At 53.9% G+C, this 7,825-nt stretch overlaps 1 protein-coding gene across 1 annotated transcript in view; it reads right to left on the minus strand.

Annotated features, from left to right (window-relative positions):
• YPEL2 (yippee like 2) overlaps positions 1 to 6,076 on the minus strand; it is a 38,288-nt gene extending 32,212 nt beyond the window's left edge. The window contains exon 1 of the mRNA XM_071575051.1: positions 6,005 to 6,076. The gene's annotated coding sequence lies outside the window, so the exon portion shown is untranslated. The remainder of the gene's footprint in view (positions 1 to 6,004) is intronic.
• Positions 6,077 to 7,825: the final 1,749 nt, after the last annotated feature.

Consider the following 7,825-nt stretch of genomic DNA (forward strand, 5'->3'; position numbering starts at 1 on the left):
TTAAAAGACATTTTTTAAAAAGCAGTCCTTTACATATATGATTTACTTCCTGCTAATTTGGAGACTAAATCAAATTTAGAAGTTTCACTCATTATTTTTTAATAATACCCACACCAGTGCATTTTCAGGTTCTCAAATGCAACCACGTGGTGAGAAGCACGGACAAAAAATTCCTGCATTCCAAGCCAAACCTTTCCTGTCTGAACCACAGCACTCAGAGGCCTGGGAAGGGAAGGGACAGGTGAAGTAACTTGGGGAAGATGGTGCAGAGATGCTTCTTTCTGGCTCCTGACCACAGAGACCAGGTGGCCAGGAGAACTCTCTGAGTTTATTTACAGCTCCAAGGCTGGACTTGGAGCACTCAGTGTCACAACTGCCCCCTCACCTGTCCCTGAGGTTCAGAGCAAAGCACCCTGCCCAAAACAACCCACTCAGCTGTGCCATTGGCAGCATCGGGAAGGTGGGAAGGGGAAGAATTCTGGCAATTTTAATCAAATTCTTTCCAATTTCATCTTAATAGGCACAGGACAGCCAGGACAGGCACCACCTCCCAGGCCTGGCTCCATAATTTATTACCTTCTCCAGGCCTGTCTCTGGAACCACAGGAAGGATCCAGCCCAGAGGAATGACTGACACCTCTGGCTGAATTCCCTTCCCACTCTCAGGGTTGCCTGGCAGCAATATCTTTGCAATGCAGAAGAGCCTGTGCTCTGATAAGGAGCAGCATGGCAAGATTAGAGCTGCGGGCTGCCCACCTCCAAAGCAGCACCTCCAGCACAGCCAGGGACCAGCTCAGGGAGGGCAGAGGGGCATCAGGGCTGCCAGGGCTGAGCTGCACCAAGGCAGCACTTCTGCCCCCACCAGCAAATCGCACAAATAAAAACTGTGAGCTGGACAAATTTAACACCCAAGTGACTCCATTTCCTCCCTTACACTGGGCAGAACCGGTGCCAGCCCCTCCTGTGCATCAGCTGAGCACACCCAGTGCCCCCAAGGGAGGAACAGCCATACAGGATGCAGCTCCTCGAGCCCAGCAGGCCCCACGTTCAAGGTGGTGGCCCCAGCTGGAGCCACAGCCCCAGGACTGTGCCATTTACCCATGGACAGACCTGCACCAAAGGAAACAAGACCCTCACCTTGCTATTCCAGCACCAACCCAACTAAAGGCATCGGGAAAAGCTCTTCCCACCCAACTGACCATTCACTGGTGAAACAAAAACACTCTTTATCTTCTCAACTTCTCATCTTGATTTGTTTGAATTGCAGAACAGTCAGGCTGTCCAAATAATCTCCTATCATTACATCTTTTGGTGCTCCTTAGATGGCTCCATTATCTTCCTTTCTGGCAAATGCAGGAATGAGTAGGGTTCAATTAATTGGCTCTGCTGGATGGCTCATCTGTTTCCCTGATAAAAGCTGGGGACTGACAGGGAACACGGTGAGAACATTTATCTGTTCCAAGCATCCTTCTAATATCCTCAAAGGCATTAAAGAAGGAGCTGCCATAGCTGCCTGGCATGAGTTATTATTTGCAGGCTGCCCTTGCTAAACTCTGGAGGTTCCCACCTGCTCACAAATCCCACCTGCCCAGAGAGCTCTTCCCAGGAGCATCTTTTACCCAGCCTTGCTGTGCCCAGAATCATAGAATGGATTGGGTTGGAAAAAATCTCTGAGATCATCAAGTTCAACCCTTGGTCCAACTCCAGTCCCTTTACCAGATCATGGCACTCAGTGCCACGGCCAAGCTCAGGTTAAAAACCTCCAGGGATGGGGAATCCACCCCCTCTCTGGGCAGCCCATTCCAATGCCTGAGCACTCTCTCTGCAAAGAAGTTTTTTCTGCTCTCCAACTTCAATTTCCCCTGGCAGAGCTTGAGCCCATCGTGCCCCCTTGTCCTATTGCTGAGTGCCTGGGAGAAGAGACCAACCCCCACCTGGCCAGAACTTCCCTTCAGGCAGTTCCAGACAGTGCTGAGGTCACCTCTGAGCCTCCTCTTCTCCAGGCTGAACACCCCCAGCTCCCTCAGCCTCTCCCCACAGCACTTGTGCTCCAGGCCCTTCTCCAGCCCCTCAATCTCTTTCCTGAACTGAGGGGCTCATCTGTCATAGGACAGACAGGGACTTTATCTTCTCCTCTGGTCCATCTCACTCTTTTCTGAGTAAAGCTGATCAGAAGGTGGTGAGTTTTGACCCATCTCTGCCAGAAACACTGTTTTATGCAACAGTGACTGTGTTACCAAGGGCCAGCCTTGCCATGGCAGCTCAGCCCCATCCTTGGCCCTCTCATTCTGCAGCGCTGTGTGTCAGGGGGGCAAAGTCAGGGGAGGATTTAGAGCTTGGATCTTCACATGACATGCACTGTATAACTGAATCCAGTTTAAGAAGGTCAGGTCAGCTGTTCCCTTGCCAGTTTGTGTCATTATTTCCTGCTGGAGATCCTCTCCAGCCTCAGGTACTGCCAAGGTCTGTGACCTGCCTCACCCCTCACAACCCTGTGCCCCCTGATCAGGGTTGGAGATGGGAGTTCCTGGGAGCCTTGTTAACATTTCTTATTTCCCCACAGTTAATAATTACCTCCATCTCTTTTTTTTGTGGTGCTGGACAATGTGTTTTCAGTATCATCTTGCCTGAGCCATCCTTTAGCAATATTTCAGCAGGGAAACCTCAGCCCTCCAGAGCTCCAGGGCTCTGAACTGCCCAGGTCACACCACGGCTTTGTCCTCACAGGGAGCAAAACAGGAGAAGGGAGAGAGCTCTGACACCACTCTGCCTTCCCTCTCAGCACATCCAAAAGTCCTCTGAAGGGCAAATTCAAAGCATCCCCAGCTTTTGAAATTTCAAGTTACTTTTCTGAGCCTTTGCTCGACCACAGGACTTTGGTTCTGTACAAGTCACGATGGCAGTGCAAAAAGGGCCCAAAACCAACCTATTTCTGTGAGTCAGCAGAACACCCCACATTTCAATATTCCATACAACACCTGAGCAGGTGTAAAGCAGCTGATCTCTGCCTGGCTGTGTGAGGAGACAGGAAGGGAGCTCCTCCAACACTTGGTGACTCACAGTGCCTGGCACTACCATTTGTTAAAGCAAGAGTGAAGCAGGGCTAATAGCTATTTACTAAAAACAGAGGAGCGTGATTAGCTTTAATTAGCACTGTCAAGTGACTTGAGATTGTCAGGTACAAGATGTGGGAGCACTAAGTCTCATTAATTATGTTATTTCCTGCAGCCTTAAGTGGCTTGGCCAGTCCAGTGACGCTTCCGGAGCTGAGGCTGCTCCCAATGCCCAACACATCCCACACCAGCAGGAAAACACTCCCAGACAGGCCTGGGAGACCTGGCTATGGAGTACAGAGGCACAGAGAAGCATCATCAAGAACACCCAGAGCAAGACAGGCACCAGCCCTGACAAATGGGGACAAAAAGGCAAAATGACACTGCATAAAACAGCCTTGGAGAGAACCAACTGCCCAACTCCAAGCAGGACCAGTGGGGGCACCAGGGAATGTGATCCAGGACATGGCATTCCTGGAGAACTCTACTTATATTCCTCTAAAAAAGCCCAATTATAAAATGTCTTTGTTTTGAAAAACAGAAATCCAGATCCTCAATGGGCACCACACCACCAACACACACCAGCTAAAAATCTGGTCTGAGGAGCTCAAAAATCCTTCAGACAGAACAGTCCATCTCATCCATGGACTTGCCATTCACGAAGGCAAAGGAAACCTGTCCTTGGCTGTGAGTTACTGTCATTAGATCTGGAAGAGAAAACCTTCAAACAAACAGGCACAGAAAAGATGGAACATCCTGAAGGACCAACTCACTTTGAAGGAGGGGAAAAGGGAAACTGTGCATTGTGATTCCAGTGTGATAAACAGACCCTGCTATTCCTTTCTACCTTGGACATGCTGAGCAGCCTCAGAGCAGCCAAGAGAACTTCCCCTCAATTGCTCCACTCCAGACTCCACCCTGTGTCCCTCCCAAGCTGCTCTGCCCCAGCACTCCCCAACTGACCTCCAATGGAGACTCTGCTGGAGCTCAAACAAACAAAGCTCTGCCAATTAGTGGCCAAAGCCCAAGGAAAGCCTGGCTTTATTGGTGTCTCTTCAAAAGGCTTCCACACACGTGGTGATGCAAGAACATCAAATGAATGGTTTTTACTCCTCTGCAGTCCTTGCAATGCTTTTGTAGCACCACAGCAGATCAAGGAGCTCCCACTTTCTAAACTACACCAGAGTGACCAGTTCCTTAATTAAATTCACCCTCTGCAACAGGTACTCAGTCTGTGAGTCAAGGAGCCTTTGAGGGAATGTGGATTTACAGGTAGGGATGTTGTCTTCCTCAACACAACCCTGACTCAACTACACACACCAAGCAGCAAAGAAAGGAAATCATTTATTCAAAATCCAGAGGACACCAGGGAGCTCCAGGCCCAGCACAGTTTTGCCAACTATTCCAATCTGGGCACTGAGAAAGAGACACCTGCAAAGAAAGCTAAAATAATAAATAAATAAATAAGAGAAGCACTTGACATCTTCATCAGATGAAAGCAACATCTCTGCCCTCCCTGGAGCATTCCCAACCTCAGCTTCAAAGCCCGGCGCTCACTTGTACATGATCTTTCAGCAGGAAACAAGAATTAGGGATCCAGGCAGAAAAGGAGAACATCTTAATTCCCCATTCCAGCCCCGCCGTTCCGCAGCAAACAATGTTTACAAGGACCCAGGGGCGCGGATCCAACACCGTGAGATCTGAGAAAACCAGGGGCAGTGCTCTGCGAGAATGAAGTCACAAAACACATCCTTTCCAGGCAGAATCCTCTCATGGATTACAAGTCAAGCTCCCTCGGTATCTGCTTGTTTACAACGCTCCGGCTCGGCACGGGCCTCTCTGCAGTGCCCAAAGCAGAGGCTTTAAGTCACTGTAAACGCATTAGGGGCAAATCCTGCCTGGACGGGGAGCAGCCCCGGGGAGGGGCAGGGGCTGTGCCTGTCCCTCCCTGCCAGGCACGGAACAGGGGCTGACAGCGCTGGATTCGCAGGGGCAGGGGCTGTGCCTGTCCCTCCCTCCCCAGGCACAGAACAGGGGCTGACAGCGCTGGATTTAGAGACACAAACCTGGGGCAGGTTCGCTCCACACAAACTGCAGGACAAGCAGATGAAGAGTCCACTTCTTGCTTTTTTCTACCCCATTTTAGAGCGGAACATTTCGAATCATTCTGGCTTCAAGAATCAGCGTTAACACCCGAAGCTTCGCCCCAGGGCTCCTTCTGTCATTTCAAACCCTTGTGGCTTTTATGGATCCAGCCCACAAGTCTCCGTGTGGCAGCACAAGCCCCTCGCCCTGTGCCCCCTGCCCTGGTGCTCAGCAGGGCTCAGCACAGGAGGCGCCGCTCACCCTCCCCAGGGGCGACACCAGCCCAGCCCCGCCAGCCCCCGCTGGTCTCGGTGCCCTGCGAGCCCACCCTGCCCGTGTGTGCCCCGGGGAATGTCCCTTCCTTCCTTCCCTCCCTCCTTCCAGGGGCTCATCCCGGTGCCACCCCTGGCATGATGTCACCGCCGGAGCCACGGCAGGGCCCGGTCTCCAGGAGCTGCCGGCGTGTTGGTAAATAAATACAGAGCTGCTGGAGCCGCTGCTGGAGCTGGAGCTGCTGCCGCTGCCGCCCGGACGCGGGGCAGGGGCGGCACCGCACCCGCAGGAGATGCGGCACCTCCCGGGGGTCCCACCCGAACCCCCCGCGCCTCTCCGCGGGGTTACTGTGCGCTTACAGCGAGGAAGGACCATCCCTGCTCCTCCTCCTCTTCTCCTCGTTCCCTCCCGTGCATCCCCCGCCCGGGGGGCACTGACCCCCTCCCGCCTCCCTCCGGGCACCCCCGGCCCCGCGCAGCAGTGCGGCCGCTCGCCCTCCGCCAGCCGCGGGGATACCGGGCCGCGGCTGTGGCGCAGCTGCCCCGGGAGGGCTCCCGCCGACCCGCACACTCGGTCTCCCGGTGTGTCACTCACCGCGGCCCCGAGCGCGTCCCGGCGCGGAGCGAGCGCGGCTCGGCCGGAGCGCAGCGCCCGCAGCGCCGCCCCCGCCCCTTATACCCGCGCGCGCTGAGCGGCGGCGCCGCGCGCCAACCGCCTCCCGCCGCCACATAGCAACACGCCGCCCATTGGCTGCCGCCGCCGCAGCCCATTCAGCCCGGGCCAATCAGAGCGCGGGGAATGGAGGGGGGAGAGGAGCCGGGGGGCGGGAGCGCGCACACGCGGGCCCGCGCGCGGCGGAGAGGGCGGCGCAGCCAATGGGAGCGCGGCGCGCGCCGCCGCACAACACGCGCGGCGCGGGGTCTTAAAGGGGCCGCGCCCGCCCGGCGCGGGGGGAGATGCGCGGGAGATGCGCGGTGTGTGTGTGTGTGTGTGTGTGTGTGTGTGTGTGTGTGTGTGTGTGTGTGTGTGTGTGTGTGTGTGTGTGTGTGTATGGAGCGCAGCGCCAGCCCTGCCGCGTTACGCCACGTCCCCCCGCGGTCCTGCCATTCCCGGGCTCCAAGAGCAGAGGGAAAAGGGCAGCCGTGGTCGTTTCCCCATGGCTGCGCGTTATTTGCGCCCTTCCTCCCGCGCGGGCAATTATAGGCGGCGGTGATGAGCGGTGCGCAGGGGAGGGCGACGGCGCTGCCCCCGGAGTGGGAGCAGCTCCCAAGCACAGCCCCAAAGCCCACCAGTGCTAACCCTGCCCTCGGATCGTAATTACCGCGAGGACTAATTGCAAACGAAGATAGTCCGGATTTCTCCTGGAAAGCTCCATCAGCTCCATTAAGAACACACAGCTGGACAGTGCGCACGTATCTGCGCATCACACACACATAATTAGGGCCCGCCCCCTTCCAGCACCATAATTAAGACACGAGCTCGCAGCACCTCTGCACGAGATAATTTGAATGGGTTTTAGTCCCAGCTCAGCCTTTGAGCGCCAATAACAGTAATGCAGCACTGCAGAAATACAGGGTTCATAATCCCAGACCAGTTTGCGTTGGAAGGGACCTTAAAGATCATTCCACGCCAGGGGCAGGGACACCTTCCACGAGCCTGGCCTTGGACACTTTTTAATTAATGTTTCCTATCTCCCCTTTTCTCACATCCAAGGATAAAAAGTTCTGCATGTTCTGGGATTGGTTCTGGGGCAAACTTTTCAAGCACAGTTTGAGCATCACGAAAACCCTCACTGGGCTGAGCTTTAGGGAAATCTATTCATTTAAAAAGAATAAATCTCGAATTTGGCTCTAACCCGCTTGACAGTTTAACTTCCAACTGAACAGCTCAGCAGGATTTTTAATTTCTCTGTTGCAAACATCCATGTTTCGGAGCCTGAGCAGCTCAGCTGCTGTTTCCCTGCTCAGTGTCTGACACTGCTTAAATCTTTATTATCATGTAGACTAGAAACGCCCAACTGATAAAGCATCGCTGCCTGGGGGGCACTTTTGGCATGGCAAGGGTGAGAGGGGGAAAGCACCAGATCACCCATTGAGATATTGCCCCAAAGTTTTAGTGCTGCAATAGAAGCGGTGCTTAAAGTCTGATAAAAATCTCTGTCTCTGAGCACTCCCTAGTTCTGTTCGCCGCTGGTGTTACTGCATTTCTAATCAAGATACCTCACCTTTGTTTGTAAAGTGGGAATATTTCACACCTTTCCAGAGGATGGGAAACATCCCCAAGCACTTCAAGTGCTTCCATCAGTACCAGGTTTTTCCCCCCCAACTCGCAGCATCGCTATTTTTGGTTCAACAACAAACAACTGCTCCCCAGTGCTTCATCTTGCCCCCCCAAATCACCCAGACATCAGACTGT

This window comes from Pithys albifrons, chromosome 21 (assembly GCF_047495875.1).
Source record: "Pithys albifrons albifrons isolate INPA30051 chromosome 21, PitAlb_v1, whole genome shotgun sequence".
Taxonomy (NCBI): Eukaryota; Metazoa; Chordata; class Aves; order Passeriformes; family Thamnophilidae; genus Pithys; species Pithys albifrons.